This window comes from Pseudorca crassidens, chromosome 1, assembly GCF_039906515.1.
Source record: "Pseudorca crassidens isolate mPseCra1 chromosome 1, mPseCra1.hap1, whole genome shotgun sequence".
NCBI classification, from domain to species: domain Eukaryota; kingdom Metazoa; phylum Chordata; class Mammalia; order Artiodactyla; family Delphinidae; genus Pseudorca; species Pseudorca crassidens.
The window spans coordinates 128,006,695-128,023,150 of NC_090296.1; the positions used below are offsets into that span (position 1 = coordinate 128,006,695).

A 16,456-nucleotide genomic window follows, 5' to 3' on the forward strand; every position below is an offset into this window, starting at 1 on the left:
AGGTTTGCAGCTCTTCCCGGAGGTCACTGGGCACAACCATGCGGAAAAAAGGGAGTCGGCTGCCAAGGAAAGGCTGTAGATTTAAAGGCGGGTGAGGGTGTGTGGTGCGGGGGTCATTTTTACTGCCACGCGCTGGTGCATCCAGACTGTGGTATCCGGTGTGCCTGGCCACAGGCCAGACGAGTCATAGCGGTTCAAGTGTCTAGGCTGTTGGCTGGGTTCTCTTAATTGCATGGCTGTGGGTCACACATTGCTTCTAGAAGACCTGGGCCTCACTGTTTCTCCGAGGTCACGTCACTGACGGGCCCGGAGTGTGAATGTGCCAGGTACCACTGCAGTTGACCCCATTGGTGCAATGGTGATCTCCGCCACAATGGGCATTGGAATGGCTCCCATGCCATTTGGTTGCAAGGGTTTCCCCACCACGTTGGGCTTCAGAATGTTTCCCATGTCATTACCTCTGTGTGTGAACCAAGGGTAGGTCACCTGTCTTGGCAGCAGCTCAGGAAGTGTGCCTACTGGTGAGTCTCCCTTGATCAGTCCAGCTGTTCCTCACGTGCCCTTTGTCACGGTTCCCTTCGAGCTGCTTTTGATGAAGGCCGTCATATTCGGCCAAGGCCCCTTCCCTTGTGGAAGATCTCTTCCCCGTAAGAGCGTGGCACTTGTGTGGAAGAATATGTGCCAAGGGCGGGCGTGTTCCCCTAGATGGCACCAGCTCTTAGTCTGAGGGGCCACAGTTGCCCAGAGGGTGTCTCAGGGGTTTAGGAAGACATCCTTCTGCTGTGGTGGATGGGAGAGCACTCAGGAGTGGAATTGCAGTGCCCGAGACCAGGGGGATTTTGGACAGCGGTGCTCTATGTCCTGATGGCCGCACCCTCTGAAGGCGTCAGCTCTATGTTGCTTTCACGTTTCCCTGCGGACCCACAGGCAAGATCTGCAGCAAATTAAATGTCGAGGGGAGACAGAGCACGCATCACTGAGGGACATCGCCCTTTCGCTCGGTGCACCCGTGCACCCTCCTATAGAACGCATGTGTTCTCTCACCCCGAGCCAGGTGGAATGCCAAGAAAGGAATTCCAGCAGCAGATCAACCTGGGACCATCTGTATAATCCCTGACACCCGGTGAAGTGAGGAGGAGGAGTCTCACAGGGGTGTTGGCCCGCATTCCATGAGGATCCTGGTTTAACCCTTGTTGCGGTAAGTAGCACCTCTTTCCTGAAACCTAGAGGTTTGACCAAGGGAACATGTGCAACGGGGCTACACCCTCACCTTCTGGCCTTATCCATGGGAACCCGAGCTTCGATGCCCTGAGAACTGGCTGCATTTCCTTCCCCAATGGCTTTGCTTTGTTCACTTCCGTATGCTGACGTGATTCAGCTCGCTGTCCGTACCGTGGTGGAATCTGCAAGTTTGCATGTCCAGCGTTTGAGCATGTGCTTGGCTCGACGATGACTTCCACAAACGCATTCCTTGGAAATCTGAACAAAATGAGTGAGAAATCCCTGCCGTCTCCTCCTTGGAACTGAGGTCCAACACGTGGCTCCCAAAAGGAAAGTAGGGAGAGGTTCGCGTTGCATTTGCTCCCGTGGGTGTCCACAGCCACGCTGTTTAAGTTGAGGCTTGTGGCCGTCTGATGGGGAGAAGAGGCATTGGGAAAGGAGCCTGGGATGCCAATCCAGGAGGGAAGGCTAGGGAGAGCGTGCCGTCTGTGGGTTCCTTGGTCTAGCCGGGACTGCTGTCCCCTGCCACGGTTCAGCATTCGGGTAGGAGAGGAAGCGTGAGCCCTTGGTGGTCCGGTCGCCTGCCCTTGAGTTCTACAGGCCTCCGCCACCGGCTACTCGTTGCCTTGTGCCCGCAAAGAAACGGAAGTCTGTAGGCTCAGGGTCAGAGCAGGATTCCTGGCCTAGGGCAGGCTTCTTTGCCATGTTCTGCTTGGGAGACCAGATGCAGTTTAGGTTTCTCCTGATAAGGGGAGAAATCCAATGGGCCATTGTCACCGGGAGGTTGGCCAAGCTAAGGGCTCCTCCTCGGGTTGTGTCTGGCTTGTGTGTGCTGTGTGAAAGGGCTAGAAAATGCCTTAGTGAAGGTAAGTCACAGCAAGCTTCTTTGGTGAGGGGTGGCTCTGGCATCTTTCCCTGACACGTTGGGATCCCGGTGGAGAGAGGAGGGCAAGGCGAATGAAGCAGACACGAGAGATGGCTGGCTAATCCCACAGGTTTACTGGTGGGTGGATAGATCGATGGTGGTCATAGGCTTCCGGGAACACTTTTGGTATTCCCTCAGGGACATTTGGAGGCAAGTGTAGAGAGGGAACACGGGAGCACATCTGTGGCGTGTCTCGCTTGTTTCCCCTCCTTGGTCAATTTACTTCATGGCGGGTCCCTGTGCCAGGGAATGGTTGCCTTCGTGGCACAGTATGGTGTCTTCTCATGGGGGCTGATTTGGAGGCCGTGGGGTGTTTTGTCCCTGTCTGTCCACGTTCTCCCTGTGTTGAAGATGTGAAGGTGTTCCTCAGTACAGCCCTGCATCGGTACTACACCCAGCCCACCTAGCAGTCCCTGAGGATTGCAGACCTTCCCGGAGGTCTTTGGGCAAAACCACGCGGAAAGGGAGTCGGCTGCCAAGGAAAGGCTACAGGTTTCCGGGCCCGAGAGGATGTGTGGTGCGGGGATCTTTTCTCCTGCCACCCGCTGGTGCTTTGAGACTGTGGTGTACGGCGTGCCTGGCCACAGTCCAGAGAAGTCATACCGGTTCAGGTGTCTAGGCTGTTGGCCGGGTTCTCTTGTTGCGCGGCTGTAGGTAACACATTGCTTCTAGAGGACCTGGGCCTCACGGTTTCACCGAGGTCACGTCACTGACGGACCCAGAGTGTGAAAGTGCCAGGCAGCACTGCAAGAGACCCAATTGCTGCAACAGTTTGCCCCGCCACGTTGGGCATCGTAATGGTTCCCATGCCATTACCTTTGTGTGTACGACAAGGGTAGGTCGTCTGTCCTAACAGCAGGCCAGGAAGTATGCCTGCTGGTGAGTCTGCCTTGATTAGTCCAGGTGTTCCTCACGTGCCCTTGTCGTGGGTCCCTATGAGCCGCTTTTGGTGGAGGCCGTCATATTCGGCCGTGTGCCCTTCCCTTGTGGAAGATCTCTTGATCTTCCGGGCGCGTCCACTGTGTGGAGCCATGTGTGCTTAGAGTTGGTGTGTTCCCCAAAGGTCACCGGCTCTTAGTCTGAGGAGGCACAGTTGCCCTGAGCGTGTCTCAGGGTTTCCGGAAGACATCCTTTAGCTGTGATGGAGGGGAGAGTGCTCAGGAGAGGAATTGCAGGGCCCGAGGCCAGGGTGTTGTTGGACAGCGGGGCTCTTTGTCCTGATGGCGGCACGCTGTGAAGGCGTCTACGCCACATTGCTTTCACATTTACGTGCGGACACCCAGGCACGATGGGCAGCAAATGAACTGTTGAGGGGATATAGAGCACGCATCACTAGATGGTATCGCCCTTTCCCTCGGTGCACCCGTGCACCATCCTCAAGCACGCGTGTGTTCTCTCAGCCCGAGCCAGGTGGACTGCCAGGGACGGAATCCCAGCAGCAGAGCAGCCTGGGGCCATCCGTATAATCCATAATACCTGGTGAAGGGAGGAGGAGGAGTCTCGCAGGGGTGTTGGCGCACATTCCATGAGGATCCTGGTTTAAACCTTGTTGCGGTAAGTGGCACTTCTTTGCTAAAACCTAGAGGTTTGGCCACGGGAACTGAAAACCGGTGCTACAGCCTCATCTTCTGTCTTTTTCCTGGGGAACATGAGCTTCGATGACCTGAGAACTGGCTGCATTTCCTGCCCCATGGCTCAGATCTGGCCGCTTCTGTATGCTGACATGATTCAGCTCACTGGCCGTCCCTTGGTGGAATCTGCAACTTTGCATGTCCGGCGTTTGAGCATGTGCTTGGATCGATGATGACCCCCACAAATGCATTCCTTGGAAATCTGAACAAAATGAGTGAGAAAACCCTACCGTCTCCTCATCAGAACTGAGGTCCAGCACGTGGCTCCCAAAAGGAAAGTAGGGAGAGGTTGAGGTTGCGTTTGCTGCCGTGTGTGTGTACAGCCACGTTGTTCAAGTGGAGGGTTGTGGCCGTCTCGTGGGGAGAAGAGCCATTGGGAAAGGAGCCTGGGATGCCAATCCAGGTGGGAAGGCTAGGGACAGCGTGCCGTCTCTGGGTTCCTTGGTCGAGCCAGGACTTCTGTCCCCTGCCACGGACGAGCATGCGGCTAGGAAAGGAAGCGTGAACCATTGGTGGTCCTATCGACTGCATTTGAGTTCTACAGGCCGCCGCCACCGGCTACTCGTTGCCTTGTGCCCTCACGGAAAGAGAAGTCTATGCTCAGGGTCAGAGCAGGATTCCTGGCCTAGGGCTGGCTCTTTGTCATGTTCTGCTTGGGAGACCAGATGCAGTTTAGGTTTCTCATGATGAGGGGAGAAATCCAATGGGCCATTGTCCCCGGGCGGTTGGCCAAGCTGATGGCTCCTCCTCGGGTTGTTTCCGGCTTGTGTGTGCTGTGTGAACAGGCTAGAAAATGCCTTAGTCAAGATAAGTCACAGCAAGCTTCTTTGGTGAGGGGTGGCTCTGGCATCTTTCCATGACACGTTGGGATCCCGGTGGAGAGGGAAGGGCAAGGCTACCTATAAAGACACATGAAATGGCTGGCTAAGCCCACATGTTTACTTGTGGGTGGACAGATTGACAGAGGCCATAGGCTTCCAGGAACACTTTTGATATCCCCTCAGGAGCATTTGGAGGCACGTGTAGAGAGGGAACAGGGGAGAACTTCTGTGGACTGTCCCGCCTTTTTCCCCTCCTTGGTTGATTTACTTCATGGCGGGTCCCTATGCTAGTGAATGGTTGCCTTTGTGGCACAGTATGGTGTCTTCTCATGGGGGCTGATTTGGAGGTCGTGGGGTGTTTTGTCCCTGTCTGTCCACGTTCCCCCTGTGTTGAAGGTGTGAGGGTGTTCCTGAGTCCAGCCCAACATCTTTACTAAACCTGGCCCACATAGTGTTCCCTGAGGTTTGCAGCTCTTCCCGGAGGTCACTGGGCACAACCATGCGGAAAAAAGGGAGTCGGCTGCCAAGGAAAGGCTGTAGATTTAAAGGCGGGTGAGGGTGTGTGGTGCGGGGGTCATTTTTACTGCCACGCGCTGGTGCATCCAGACTGTGGTATCCGGTGTGCCTGGCCACAGGCCAGACGAGTCATAGCGGTTCAAGTGTCTAGGCTGTTGGCTGGGTTCTCTTAATTGCATGGCTGTGGGTCACACATTGCTTCTAGAAGACCTGGGCCTCACTGTTTCTCCGAGGTCACGTCACTGACGGGCCCGGAGTGTGAATGTGCCAGGTACCACTGCAGTTGACCCCATTGGTGCAATGGTGTTCTCCGCCACAATGGGCATTGGAATGGCTCCCATGCCATTTGGTTGCAAGGGTTTCCCCACCACGTTGGGCTTCAGAATGTTTCCCATGTCATTACCTCTGTGTGTGAACCAAGGGTAGGTCACCTGTCTTGGCAGCAGCTCAGGAAGTGTGCCTACTGGTGAGTCTCCCTTGATCAGTCCAGCTGTTCCTCACGTGCCCTTTGTCACGGTTCCCTTCGAGCTGCTTTTGATGAAGGCCGTCATATTCGGCCAAGGCCCCTTCCCTTGTGGAAGATCTCTTCCCCGTAAGAGCGTGGCACTTGTGTGGAAGAATATGTGCCAAGGGCGGGCGTGTTCCCCTAGATGGCACCAGCTCTTAGTCTGAGGGGCCACAGTTGCCCAGAGGGTGTCTCAGGGGTTTAGGAAGACATCCTTCTGCTGTGGTGGATGGGAGAGCACTCAGGAGTGGAATTGCAGTGCCCGAGACCAGGGGGATTTTGGACAGCGGTGCTCTATGTCCTGATGGCCGCACCCTCTGAAGGCGTCAGCTCTATGTTGCTTTCACGTTTCCCTGCGGACCCACAGGCAAGATCTGCAGCAAATTAAATGTCGAGGGGAGACAGAGCACGCATCACTGAGGGACATCGCCCTTTCGCTCGGTGCACCCGTGCACCCTCCTATAGAACGCATGTGTTCTCTCACCCCGAGCCAGGTGGAATGCCAAGAAAGGAATTCCAGCAGCAGATCAACCTGGGACCATCTGTATAATCCCTGACACCCGGTGAAGTGAGGAGGAGGAGTCTCACAGGGGTGTTGGCCCGCATTCCATGAGGATCCTGGTTTAACCCTTGTTGCGGTAAGTAGCACCTCTTTCCTGAAACCTAGAGGTTTGACCAAGGGAACATGTGCAACGGGGCTACACCCTCACCTTCTGGCCTTATCCATGGGAACCCGAGCTTCGATGCCCTGAGAACTGGCTGCATTTCCTTCCCCAATGGCTTTGCTTTGTTCACTTCCGTATGCTGACGTGATTCAGCTCGCTGTCCGTACCGTGGTGGAATCTGCAAGTTTGCATGTCCAGCGTTTGAGCATGTGCTTGGCTCGACGATGACTTCCACAAACGCATTCCTTGGAAATCTGAACAAAATGAGTGAGAAATCCCTGCCGTCTCCTCCTTGGAACTGAGGTCCAACACGTGGCTCCCAAAAGGAAAGTAGGGAGAGGTTCGCGTTGCATTTGCTCCCGTGGGTGTCCACAGCCACGCTGTTTAAGTTGAGGCTTGTGGCCGTCTGATGGGGAGAAGAGGCATTGGGAAAGGAGCCTGGGATGCCAATCCAGGAGGGAAGGCTAGGGAGAGCGTGCCGTCTGTGGGTTCCTTGGTCTAGCCGGGACTGCTGTCCCCTGCCACGGTTCAGCATTCGGGTAGGAGAGGAAGCGTGAGCCCTTGGTGGTCCGGTCGCCTGCCCTTGAGTTCTACAGGCCTCCGCCACCGGCTACTCGTTGCCTTGTGCCCGCAAAGAAACGGAAGTCTGTAGGCTCAGGGTCAGAGCAGGATTCCTGGCCTAGGGCAGGCTTCTTTGCCATGTTCTGCTTGGGAGACCAGATGCAGTTTAGGTTTCTCCTGATAAGGGGAGAAATCCAATGGGCCATTGTCACCGGGAGGTTGGCCAAGCTAAGGGCTCCTCCTCGGGTTGTGTCTGGCTTGTGTGTGCTGTGTGAAAGGGCTAGAAAATGCCTTAGTGAAGGTAAGTCACAGCAAGCTTCTTTGGTGAGGGGTGGCTCTGGCATCTTTCCCTGACACGTTGGGATCCCGGTGGAGAGAGGAGGGCAAGGCGAATGAAGCAGACACGAGAGATGGCTGGCTAATCCCACAGGTTTACTGGTGGGTGGATAGATCGATGGTGGTCATAGGCTTCCGGGAACACTTTTGGTATTCCCTCAGGGACATTTGGAGGCAAGTGTAGAGAGGGAACACGGGAGCACATCTGTGGCGTGTCTCGCTTGTTTCCCCTCCTTGGTCAATTTACTTCATGGCGGGTCCCTGTGCCAGGGAATGGTTGCCTTCGTGGCACAGTATGGTGTCTTCTCATGGGGGCTGATTTGGAGGCCGTGGGGTGTTTTGTCCCTGTCTGTCCACGTTCTCCCTGTGTTGAAGATGTGAAGGTGTTCCTCAGTACAGCCCTGCATCGGTACTACACCCAGCCCACCTAGCAGTCCCTGAGGATTGCAGACCTTCCCGGAGGTCTTTGGGCAAAACCACGCGGAAAGGGAGTCGGCTGCCAAGGAAAGGCTACAGGTTTCCGGGCCCGAGAGGATGTGTGGTGCGGGGATCTTTTCTCCTGCCACCCGCTGGTGCTTTGAGACTGTGGTGTACGGCGTGCCTGGCCACAGTCCAGAGAAGTCATACCGGTTCAGGTGTCTAGGCTGTTGGCCGGGTTCTCTTGTTGCGCGGCTGTAGGTAACACGTTGCTTCTAGAGGACCTGGGCCTCACGGTTTCACCGAGGTCACGTCACTGACGGACCCAGAGTGTGAAAGTGCCAGGCAGCACTGCAAGAGACCCAATTGCTGCAACAGTTTGCCCCGCCACATTGGGCATCGTAATGGTTCCCATGCCATTACCTTTGTGTGTACGACAAGGGTAGGTCGTCTGTCCTAACAGCAGGCCAGGAAGTATGCCTGCTGGTGAGTCTGCCTTGATTAGTCCAGGTGTTCCTCACGTGCCCTTGTCGTGGGTCCCTATGAGCCGCTTTTGGTGGAGGCCGTCATATTCGGCCGTGTGCCCTTCCCTTGTGGAAGATCTCTTGATCTTCCGGGCGCGTCCACTGTGTGGAGCCATGTGTGCTTAGAGTTGGTGTGTTCCCCAAAGGTCACCGGCTCTTAGTCTGAGGAGGCACAGTTGCCCTGAGCGTGTCTCAGGGTTTCCGGAAGACATCCTTTAGCTGTGATGGAGGGGAGAGTGCTCAGGAGAGGAATTGCAGGGCCCGAGGCCAGGGTGTTGTTGGACAGCGGGGCTCTTTGTCCTGATGGCGGCACGCTGTGAAGGCGTCTACGCCACATTGCTTTCACATTTACGTGCGGACACCCAGGCACGATGGGCAGCAAATGAACTGTTGAGGGGATATAGAGCACGCATCACTAGATGGTATCGCCCTTTCCCTCGGTGCGCCCGTGCACCATCCTCAAGCACGCGTGTGTTCTCTCAGCCCGAGCCAGGTGGACTGCCAGGGACGGAATCCCAGCAGCAGAGCAGCCTGGGGCCATCCGTATAATCCATAATACCTGGTGAAGGGAGGAGGAGGAGTCTCGCAGGGGTGTTGGCGCACATTCCATGAGGATCCTGGTTTAAACCTTGTTGCGGTAAGTGGCACTTCTTTGCTAAAACCTAGAGGTTTGGCCACGGGAACTGAAAACGGGTGCTACAGCCTCATCTTCTGTCTTTTTCCTGGGGAACATGAGCTTCGATGACCTGAGAACTGGCTGCATTTCCTGCCCCATGGCTCAGATCTGGCCGCTTCTGTATGCTGACATGATTCAGCTCACTGGCCGTCCCTTGGTGGAATCTGCAACTTTGCATGTCCGGCGTTTGAGCATGTGCTTGGATCGATGATGACCCCCACAAATGCATTCCTTGGAAATCTGAACAAAATGAGTGAGAAAACCCTACCGTCTCCTCATCGGAACTGAGGTCCAGCACGTGGCTCCCAAAAGGAAAGTAGGGAGAGGTTGAGGTTGCGTTTGCTGCCGTGTGTGTGTACAGCCACGTTGTTCAAGTGGAGGGTTGTGGCCGTCTCGTGGGGAGAAGAGCCATTGGGAAAGGAGCCTGGGATGCCAATCCAGGTGGGAAGGCTAGGGACAGCGTGCCGTCTCTGGGTTCCTTGGTCGAGCCAGGACTTCTGTCCCCTGCCACGGACGAGCATGCGGCTAGGAAAGGAAGCGTGAACCATTGGTGGTCCTATCGACTGCATTTGAGTTCTACAGGCCGCCGCCACCGGCTACTCGTTGCCTTGTGCCCTCACGGAAAGAGAAGTCTATGCTCAGGGTCAGAGCAGGATTCCTGGCCTAGGGCTGGCTCTTTGTCATGTTCTGCTTGGGAGACCAGATGCAGTTTAGGTTTCTCATGATGAGGGGAGAAATCCAATGGGCCATTGTCCCCGGGCGGTTGGCCAAGCTGATGGCTCCTCCTCGGGTTGTTTCCGGCTTGTGTGTGCTGTGTGAACAGGCTAGAAAATGCCTTAGTCAAGATAAGTCACAGCAAGCTTCTTTGGTGAGGGGTGGCTCTGGCATCTTTCCATGACACGTTGGGATCCCGGTGGAGAGGGAAGGGCAAGGCTACCTATAAAGACACATGAAATGGCTGGCTAAGCCCACATGTTTACTTGTGGGTGGACAGATTGACGGAGGCCATAGGCTTCCAGGAACACTTTTGATATCCCCTCAGGAGCATTTGGAGGCACGTGTAGAGAGGGAACACGGGAGAACTTCTGTGGACTGTCCCGCCTTTTTCCCCTCCTTGGTCGATTTACTTCATGGCGGGTCCCTATGCTAGTGAATGGTTGCCTTTGTGGCACAGTATGGTGTCTTCTCATGGGGGCTGATTTGGAGGTCGTGGGGTGTTTTGTCCCTGTCTGTCCACGTTCCCCCTGTGTTGAAGGTGTGAGGGTGTTCCTGAGTCCAGCCCAACATCTTTACTAAACCTGGCCCACATAGCGTTCCCTGAGGTTTGCAGCTCTTCCCGGAGGTCACTGGGCACAACCATGCGGAAAAAAGGGAGTCGGCTGCCAAGGAAAGGCTATAGATTTAAAGGCGGGTGAGGGTGTGTGGTGCGGGGGTCATTTTTACTGCCACGCGCTGGTGCATCCAGACTGTGGTATCCGGTGTGCCTGGCCACAGGCCAGACGAGTCATAGCGGTTCAAGTGTCTAGGCTGTTGGCTGGGTTCTCTTAATTGCATGGCTGTGGGTCACACATTGCTTCTAGAAGACCTGGGCCTCACTGTTTCTCCGAGGTCACGTCACTGACGGGCCCGGAGTGTGAATGTGCCAGGTACCACTGCAGTTGACCCCATTGGTGCAATGGTGTTCTCCGCCACAATGGGCATTGGAATGGCTCCCATGCCATTTGGTTGCAAGGGTTTCCCCACCACGTTGGGCTTCAGAATGTTTCCCATGTCATTACCTCTGTGTGTGAACCAAGGGTAGGTCATCTGTCTTGGCAGCAGCTCAGGAAGTGTGCCTACTGGTGAGTCTCCCTTGATCAGTCCAGCTGTTCCTCATGTGCCCTTTGTCACGGTTCCCTTCGAGCTGTTTTTGATGAAGGCCGTCATATTCGGCCAAGGCCCCTTCCCTTGTGGAAGATCTCTTGCCCGTAAGAGCGTGGCACTTGTGTGGAAGAATATGTGCCAAGGGCGGGCGTGTTCCCCTAGATGGCACCGGCTCTTAGTCTGAGGGGCCACAGTTGCCCAGAGGGTGTCTCAGGGGTTTAGGAAGACATCCTTCTGCTGTGGTGGATGGGAGAGCACTCAGGAGTGGAATTGCAGTGCCCGAGACCAGGGGGATTTTGGACAGCGGTGCTCTATGTCCTGATGGCCGCACCCTCTGAAGGCGTCAGCTCTATGTTGCTTTCACGTTTCCCTGCGGACCCACAGGCAAGATCTGCAGCAAATTAAATGTCGAGGGGAGACAGAGCACGCATCACTGAGGGACATCGCCCTTTCGCTCGGTGCACCCGTGCACCCTCCTAAAGAACGCATGTGTTCTCTCACCCCGAGCCAGGTGGAATGCCAGGAAAGGAATTCCAGCAGCAGATCAACCTGGGACCATCTGTATAATCCCTGACACCCGGTGAAGTGAGGAGGAGGAGTCTCACAGGGGTGTTGGCCCGCATTCCATGAGGATCCTGGTTTAACCCTTGTTGCGGTAAGTAGCACCTCTTTCCTGAAACCTAGAGGTTTGACCAAGGGAACATGTGCAACGGGGCTACACCCTCACCTTCTGGCCTTTTCCATGGGAACCCGAGCTTCGATGCCCTGAGAACTGGCTGCATTTCCTTCCCCAATGGCTTTGCTTTGTTCACTTCCGTATGCTGACGTGATTCAGCTCGCTGTCCGTACCGTGGTGGAATCTGCAAGTTTGCATGTCCAGCGTTTGAGCATGTGCTTGGCTCGACGATGACTTCCACAAACGCATTCCTTGGAAATCTGAACAAAATGAGTGAGAAATCCCTGCCGTCTCCTCCTTGGAACTGAGGTCCAACACGTGGCTCCCAAAAGGAAAGTAGGGAGAGGTTCGCGTTGCATTTGCTCCCGTGGGTGTCCACAGCCACGCTGTTTAAGTTGAGGCTTGTGGCCGTCTGATGGGGAGAAGAGGCATTGGGAAAGGAGCCTGGGATGCCAATCCAGGAGGGAAGGCTAGGGAGAGCGTGCCGTCTGTGGGTTCCTTGGTCTAGCCGGGACTGCTGTCCCCTGCCACGGTTCAGCATTCGGGTAGGAGAGGAAGCGTGAGCCCTTGGTGGTCCGGTCGCCTGCCCTTGAGTTCTACAGGCCTCCGCCACCGGCTACTCGTTGCCTTGTGCCCGCAAAGAAACGGAAGTCTGTAGGCTCAGGGTCAGAGCAGGATTCCTGGCCTAGGGCAGGCTTCTTTGCCATGTTCTGCTTGGGAGACCAGATGCAGTTTAGGTTTCTCCTGATAAGGGGAGAAATCCAATGGGCCATTGTCACCGGGAGGTTGGCCAAGCTAAGGGCTCCTCCTCGGGTTGTGTCTGGCTTGTGTGTGCTGTGTGAAAGGGCTAGAAAATGCCTTAGTGAAGGTAAGTCACAGCAAGCTTCTTTGGTGAGGGGTGGCTCTGGCATCTTTCCCTGACACGTTGGGATCCCGGTGGAGACAGGAGGGCAAGGCGAATGAAGAAGACACGAGAGATGGCTGGCTAATCCCACAGGTTTACTGGTGGGTGGATAGATCGATGGTGGTCATAGGCTTCCGGGAACACTTTTGGTATTCCCTCAGGGACATTTGGAGGCAAGTGTAGAGAGGGAACACGGGAGCACATCTGTGGCGTGTCTCGCTTGTTTCCCCTCCTTGGTCAATTTACTTCATGGCGGGTCCCTGTGCCAGGGAATGGTTGCCTTCGTGGCACAGTATGGTGTCTTCTCATGGGGGCTGATTTGGAGGCCGTGGGGTGTTTTGTCCCTGTCTGTCCACGTTCTCCCTGTGTTGAAGATGTGAAGGTGTTCCTCAGTACAGCCCTGCATCGGTACTACACCCAGCCCACCTAGCAGTCCCTGAGGATTGCAGACCTTCCCGGAGGTCTTTGGGCAAAACCACGCGGAAAGGGAGTCGGCTGCCAAGGAAAGGCTACAGGTTTCCGGGCCCGAGAGGATGTGTGGTGCGGGGATCTTTTCTCCTGCCACCCGCTGGTGCTTTGAGACTGTGGTGTACGGCGTGCCTGGCCACAGTCCAGAGAAGTCATACCGGTTCAGGTGTCTAGGCTGTTGGCCGGGTTCTCTTGTTGCGCGGCTGTAGGTAACACGTTGCTTCTAGAGGACCTGGGCCTCACGGTTTCACCGAGGTCACGTCACTGACGGACCCAGAGTGTGAAAGTGCCAGGCAGCACTGCAAGAGACCCAATTGCTGCAACAGTTTGCCCCGCCACGTTGGGCATCGTAATGGTTCCCATGCCATTACCTTTGTGTGTACGACAAGGGTAGGTCGTCTGTCCTAACAGCAGGCCAGGAAGTATGCCTGCTGGTGAGTCTGCCTTGATTAGTCCAGGTGTTCCTCACGTGCCCTTGTCGTGGGTCCCTATGAGCCGCTTTTGGTGGAGGCCGTCATATTCGGCCGTGTGCCCTTCCCTTGTGGAAGATCTCTTGATCTTCCGGGCGCGTCCACTGTGTGGAGCCATGTGTGCTTAGAGTTGGTGTGTTCCCCAAAGGTCACCGGCTCTTAGTCTGAGGAGGCACAGTTGCCCTGAGCGTGTCTCAGGGTTTCCGGAAGACATCCTTTAGCTGTGATGGAGGGGAGAGTGCTCAGGAGAGGAATTGCAGGGCCCGAGGCCAGGGTGTTGTTGGACAGCGGGGCTCTTTGTCCTGATGGCGGCACGCTGTGAAGGCGTCTACGCCACATTGCTTTCACATTTACGTGCGGACACCCAGGCACGATGGGCAGCAAATGAACTGTTGAGGGGATATAGAGCACGCATCACTAGATGGTATCGCCCTTTCCCTCGGTGCGCCCGTGCACCATCCTCAAGCACGCGTGTGTTCTCTCAGCCCGAGCCAGGTGGACTGCCAGGGACGGAATCCCAGCAGCAGAGCAGCCTGGGGCCATCCGTATAATCCATAATACCTGGTGAAGGGAGGAGGAGGAGTCTCGCAGGGGTGTTGGCGCACATTCCATGAGGATCCTGGTTTAAACCTTGTTGCGGTAAGTGGCACTTCTTTGCTAAAACCTAGAGGTTTGGCCACGGGAACTGAAAACCGGTGCTACAGCCTCATCTTCTGTCTTTTTCCTGGGGAACATGAGCTTCGATGACCTGAGAACTGGCTGCATTTCCTGCCCCATGGCTCAGATCTGGCCGCTTCTGTATGCTGACATGATTCAGCTCACTGGCCGTCCCTTGGTGGAATCTGCAACTTTGCATGTCCGGCGTTTGAGCATGTGCTTGGATCGATGATGACCCCCACAAATGCATTCCTTGGAAATCTGAACAAAATGAGTGAGAAAACCCTACCGTCTCCTCATCGGAACTGAGGTCCAGCACGTGGCTCCCAAAAGGAAAGTAGGGAGAGGTTGAGGTTGCGTTTGCTGCCGTGTGTGTGTACAGCCACGTTGTTCAAGTGGAGGGTTGTGGCCGTCTCGTGGGGAGAAGAGCCATTGGGAAAGGAGCCTGGGATGCCAATCCAGGTGGGAAGGCTAGGGACAGCGTGCCGTCTCTGGGTTCCTTGGTCGAGCCAGGACTTCTGTCCCCTGCCACGGACGAGCATGCGGCTAGGAAAGGAAGCGTGAACCATTGGTGGTCCTATCGACTGCATTTGAGTTCTACAGGCCGCCGCCACCGGCTACTCGTTGCCTTGTGCCCTCACGGAAAGAGAAGTCTATGCTCAGGGTCAGAGCAGGATTCCTGGCCTAGGGCTGGCTCTTTGTCATGTTCTGCTTGGGAGACCAGATGCAGTTTAGGTTTCTCATGATGAGGGGAGAAATCCAATGGGCCATTGTCCCCGGGCGGTTGGCCAAGCTGATGGCTCCTCCTCGGGTTGTTTCCGGCTTGTGTGTGCTGTGTGAACAGGCTAGAAAATGCCTTAGTCAAGATAAGTCACAGCAAGCTTCTTTGGTGAGGGGTGGCTCTGGCATCTTTCCATGACACGTTGGGATCCCGGTGGAGAGGGAAGGGCAAGGCTACCTATAAAGACACATGAAATGGCTGGCTAAGCCCACATGTTTACTTGTGGGTGGACAGATTGACAGAGGCCATAGGCTTCCAGGAACACTTTTGATATCCCCTCAGGAGCATTTGGAGGCACGTGTAGAGAGGGAACAGGGGAGAACTTCTGTGGACTGTCCCGCCTTTTTCCCCTCCTTGGTCGATTTACTTCATGGCGGGTCCCTATGCTAGTGAATGGTTGCCTTTGTGGCACAGTATGGTGTCTTCTCATGGGGGCTGATTTGGAGGTCGTGGGGTGTTTTGTCCCTGTCTGTCCACGTTCCCCCTGTGTTGAAGGTGTGAGGGTGTTCCTGAGTCCAGCCCAACATCTTTACTAAACCTGGCCCACATAGCGTTCCCTGAGGTTTGCAGCTCTTCCCGGAGGTCACTGGGCACAACCATGCGGAAAAAAGGGAGTCGGCTGCCAAGGAAAGGCTATAGATTTAAAGGCGGGTGAGGGTGTGTGGTGCGGGGGTCATTTTTACTGCCACGCGCTGGTGCATCCAGACTGTGGTATCCGGTGTGCCTGGCCACAGGCCAGACGAGTCATAGCGGTTCAAGTGTCTAGGCTGTTGGCTGGGTTCTCTTAATTGCATGGCTGTGGGTCACACATTGCTTCTAGAAGACCTGGGCCTCACTGTTTCTCCGAGGTCACGTCACTGACGGGCCCGGAGTGTGAATGTGCCAGGTACCACTGCAGTTGACCCCATTGGTGCAATGGTGTTCTCCGCCACAATGGGCATTGGAATGGCTCCCATGCCATTTGGTTGCAAGGGTTTCCCCACCACGTTGGGCTTCAGAATGTTTCCCATGTCATTACCTCTGTGTGTGAACCAAGGGTAGGTCATCTGTCTTGGCAGCAGCTCAGGAAGTGTGCCTACTGGTGAGTCTCCCTTGATCAGTCCAGCTGTTCCTCACGTGCCCTTTGTCACGGTTCCCTTCGAGCTGCTTTTGATGAAGGCCGTCATATTCGGCCAAGGCCCCTTCCCTTGTGGAAGATCTCTTCCCCGTAAGAGCGTGGCACTTGTGTGGAAGAATATGTGCCAAGGGCGGGCGTGTTCCCCTAGATGGCACCGGCTCTTAGTCTGAGGGGCCACAGTTGCCCAGAGGGTGTCTCAGGGGTTTAGGAAGACATCCTTCTGCTGTGGTGGATGGGAGAGCACTCAGGAGTGGAATTGCAGTGCCCGAGACCAGGGGGATTTTGGACAGCGGTGCTCTATGTCCTGATGGCCGCACCCTCTGAAGGCGTCAGCTCTATGTTGCTTTCACGTTTCCCTGCGGACCCACAGGCAAGATCTGCAGCAAATTAAATGTCGAGGGGAGACAGAGCACGCATCACTGAGGGACATCGCCCTTTCGCTCGGTGCACCCGTGCACCCTCCTAAAGAACGCATGTGTTCTCTCACCCCGAGCCAGGTGGAATGCCAAGAAAGGAATTCCAGCAGCAGATCAACCTGGGACCATCTGTATAATCCCTGACACCCGGTGAAGTGAGGAGGAGGAGTCTCACAGGGGTGTTGGCCCGCATTCCATGAGGATCCTGGTTTAACCCTTGTTGCGGTAAGTAGCACCTCTTTCCTGAAACCTAGAGGTTTGACCAAGGGAACATGTGCAACGGGGCTACACCCTCACCTTCTGGCC

At 55.5% G+C, this 16,456-nt stretch overlaps 2 long non-coding RNA genes and 6 other non-coding genes across 8 annotated transcripts in view; all 8 read left to right on the forward strand.

Annotated features, from left to right (window-relative positions):
* The window catches only part of LOC137232859 (uncharacterized), a 139,756-nt gene that overhangs the window by 42,317 nt on the left and 80,983 nt on the right, over positions 1-16,456 (forward strand). The window lies entirely within an intron of this gene.
* LOC137207537 (small nucleolar RNA SNORD116) lies at positions 1,441-1,532 on the forward strand. The gene has a single exon (XR_010935143.1). It is a non-coding gene; the product is annotated as a small nucleolar RNA SNORD116 (small nucleolar RNA).
* Positions 3,941-4,032, forward strand: LOC137207473 (small nucleolar RNA SNORD116). The gene has a single exon (XR_010935108.1). It is a non-coding gene; the product is annotated as a small nucleolar RNA SNORD116 (small nucleolar RNA).
* On the forward strand, positions 6,500-6,591 carry LOC137207542 (small nucleolar RNA SNORD116). Its single transcript, XR_010935145.1, has one exon. It is a non-coding gene; the product is annotated as a small nucleolar RNA SNORD116 (small nucleolar RNA).
* LOC137233372 (uncharacterized) lies at positions 8,611-16,372 on the forward strand. Its single transcript, XR_010947402.1, has 3 exons — positions 8,611-8,759; positions 11,173-11,316; positions 13,665-16,372. It is a non-coding gene; the product is annotated as an uncharacterized lncRNA (long non-coding RNA).
* On the forward strand, positions 9,000-9,091 carry LOC137207432 (small nucleolar RNA SNORD116). The gene has a single exon (XR_010935084.1). It is a non-coding gene; the product is annotated as a small nucleolar RNA SNORD116 (small nucleolar RNA).
* On the forward strand, positions 11,559-11,650 carry LOC137207549 (small nucleolar RNA SNORD116). Its single transcript, XR_010935151.1, has one exon. It is a non-coding gene; the product is annotated as a small nucleolar RNA SNORD116 (small nucleolar RNA).
* Positions 14,059-14,150, forward strand: LOC137207438 (small nucleolar RNA SNORD116). Its single transcript, XR_010935085.1, has one exon. It is a non-coding gene; the product is annotated as a small nucleolar RNA SNORD116 (small nucleolar RNA).